Source organism: Armigeres subalbatus, chromosome 3 (assembly GCF_024139115.2).
Source record: "Armigeres subalbatus isolate Guangzhou_Male chromosome 3, GZ_Asu_2, whole genome shotgun sequence".
Classification (NCBI taxonomy): Eukaryota; Metazoa; Arthropoda; class Insecta; order Diptera; family Culicidae; genus Armigeres; species Armigeres subalbatus.
This window is the reverse complement of record NC_085141.1, coordinates 308,618,619-308,622,157: the sequence shown is the minus strand read 5'-3', so window position 1 is coordinate 308,622,157 and position 3,539 is coordinate 308,618,619.

The window sequence follows — 3,539 nt, the reverse complement described above, 5'->3', positions numbered from 1 at the left end:
TCATCCGCAACCCTTACACTTGATTTCGATCCGTCCAACGTTATACGAATCAGCCGTATCAGTTTCGCCGGAAAACCATGTTCAAGCATAATTTGCCATAATTCATTCCGTTTCACTGAATCGTACGCCGCCTTGAAATCAATAAACAGATGATGTGTCTGCACTCCCGGAATTTATCAAGGATTTGTCTCAGGGTAAACATTTGATCCGTCGTTGATCGGCCCTCACGAAAACCTGCTTGGTATTCGCCGACGAAGGACTCTTCAAGCGGTCTCAATCTGTTGAACAGAATACGGGACATAATTATGTACGCCGAATTAAGAAGGGTTATTCCTCGGTAATTGGCGCACTCCAGTCTGTGCCCTTTCTTAAAGAGAGGGCAAATGAGGCCGTCCAACCAGCTAGCAGGCATTTCCTCGTCTTCCCATATTTTCGACATAATATGGTGCAGAACTTCATAAAGCTGCTCATTGCCATGTTTGAGAAGTTCAGCCGGGAGCTGGTCCTTCCCCGCAGCCTTATTGTTTTTCAGCTCTTTGACAGCTTTTTTAACCTCATCTAGTGTAGGTGACTCCACAGCTTGTCCATCGTCGCTAATATTTATTCTGTTCACCGATGCACCGTCACTTCCTCCATTCAACAAAGTCTCGAAGTGTTGCTTCCACCTGGCAGCCACTTCAGTTTTATCTGTCAGCAAATTCCCTTGTTGGTCGTTGCACATGACGGGAGATGGCGCTGTCTTTCTCCGCACGCCATTGACAGACTCGTAAAACCTCCGCATATCGTTCTGCTCCATTTTTTCCTGCGCCTCACTAATAACTTGTTCTTCATACTCTTTCTTCTTCCTGCGGTGGGTTCGTTTTTCGGCTGCTCTTGCTTCCTTGTACCGATCTCTATTCGATCGGGTACCCGACACCAACATCCGGCTTCTGGCAACGTTCTTCTCGTCTGTCACTCTCTGACACTCCACATCGAACCAACCCGTCCTGGGTCGCCTCTGTGCAGTGCCTACCACTTCTCGTGCTGTTGTGCTCACCGCTCCATGGATCGACTCCCATAGATCGTTGATGTTGTCGCTAACGTTGATTGCACTTATCCGTTCGTCGAGCTTCTGGCGGTACTCAGCCGATACTCCTTCCGCCGACAATCGCTGGATATTGTAACGCATCGTTCGCTGTGATCTTTCGTTTACTGACAACGAGGTAGTGATCAGAGTCAATGTTCGGACCTCTGAATGTCCGCACATCGATAACATCCGAGAAATGGCGCCCATCCACCTGAACATGGTCTATCTGGTTGCAAGTTTCACCATTTGGGTGTCTCCAGGTGTGCTTTCGGATGTTCTTTCGTGCAAAGTAGGTGCTACTGATGGCCATCCCTCTGGCAGCAGCAAAATTTACTAGCCGTAGGCCGTTGTCATTGGTAGCGGAGTGAAGGCTCTCCCTACCGATTATGGGACGGAAAAAGTCCTCTCTACCGACCTGAGCAATAGCGTCTCCGATAACAATTTTCACGTCATGCTTTGGGCACTCTCCATAGGCTTTATCAAGACATTCATAAAACGTGTCCTTCACGTCGTCGGATTTATCGTTTGTCGGTGCGTAAACGTTGATTAGGCTGTAATTGAAGAATTTGCCCCGTATCCTCAACACACAGATTCGTTCGCTAATGGGTTTCCACCGCATCACTCGCTTCATCTGCTTGCCCATCACTACGAAACCAACTCCATGCTTTTCCGCCGCCGCTGTGATAGATGTTATACTTAAATGCAGTATTGGTCGTGGGATCCACGGCTCGAAATTCACGTTCTCCGGATCTAGGCCATCGGACTTCTTGAATAGCAGCCACGTTCACTCCAACCTTCTGCAGTTCACGAGCCAGAAGGCTCACTCGTCCAGGTTCATTTAGGGTCCTGTAGTTAGTAGAATTCTAGAGGGGCCCTCCTTAGCCGTGCGGTAAGACGCGCAGCTACAAAGCAAGACCATGCTGAGGGTGGCTGGGTTCGATTCCCGGTGCCGGTCTAGGCAATTTTCGGATTGGAGATTGTCTCGACTTCCCTGGGCATAAAGTATCATCGTGTTAGCCTCATTATATACGAATGCAAAAATGGTAACCAGGCTTAGAAACCTCGCAGTTAATAACTGTGGAAGTGCTTAATGAACACTAAGCTGCGAGGCGGCTCTGTCCCAGTGTGGGGATGTAATGCCAATAAGAAGAAGTTAGTAGAATTGATAAGATATGTTTGTGAGTTCAAAGAGTTAATGTGGTTAGTATTGTTAGACCCTTAAGTGTTAGCCTAAAACTAATGAGAACCTAAATTATAGTATCCTATGCTAAAATAATTACCACACAAACAAAGAACTAAAACATCCAATTAGCCAGAAATCTAAAGAAAAATGTAATAGTGACATGATAGCTACAGTGACGTCGCAGGGTATTTATTGGTGGTGTTCAGGCCTGAACAAATGGCCTTTTTCTTCTTGTTCTTCTCCGAGTATTTCGCAGCACTGATGTCCGGCAAGGTCGCCGATAGGCAGCCAGGAGGATTGGGTACACGGGTATCGAGTGAACGAAATGACGGGCGGCCATCTTGCAAAATTGCCGATCGGAGCCGATACTCGTTCCGCCACCATCTCAACAGTAGCGGACAGTTCCACGGCCGCTGGCATCCGTCTTCCGTCAAACCAACAGCATGCACGAGCAACGAATCCCAATATTTGTCGTGTCACCTGACGACTCCGTCGTCTTCTCCGGTCTGCAATCCGGCAGCCAAATCCAGTCTGCCATCCGACATCCACTCGGTGTGGCAATCCAGCAGCCAATCTTCGGTTGTAATCCTGTGAGCAACGCTAGATGGTGATCCCACCGTCCTCAAATCAATACCCCAAGCCACAAACGATTCCTGAAGCTACAACCACCAAGATCCGGATCTATTCCGTCGAACCAGCATGAAAGTATGTACCCCTGTGTGACGTCACTAATAAATAGTTAAATTGTAACAGCTTCAGGTGTAGCCTATTTTTAGAAAGACCAGCCGTGAGTCATATGATTATTTACCGAATTTTCGTGTTTCGTCATACCGGGTTCATAGCGGAACCGTCAAGCCTCGTCCTTCGGGGATCCTTGTTTTAAAACCGATTCTATGACTTCCAGTAACCTACCTGCCTGTGGTAATGGTTTGCGTGGGAGTGCCATCAGATTGGACAAATCGACGTTTGAAACTTTGTTTACAAAATCACATACGTCCTTTTGAATAAGTATCCGAGAAATGTTGTGGCGCCATCTCTTTCAAACAACACCTTTGTTCTCTTCTCGTCCATTAACTTCGCAGGCAAAACATTAGTTTTTCGTAAAGTTGGAAGACCATGCGTCTCCATGTCTAGTCTTGATTTCCATAGGACAAGTTTTCGCGATATGATATTTACGGCTCATGGTTCATTTTTGGAGCCTTCCTTAGCCGTGCGGTAAGATGCGCGGTATGCATTGTGTATGCATAATGTTGAGGGTAGATTTTCTTTGTAATAAAAACACAATTAGGA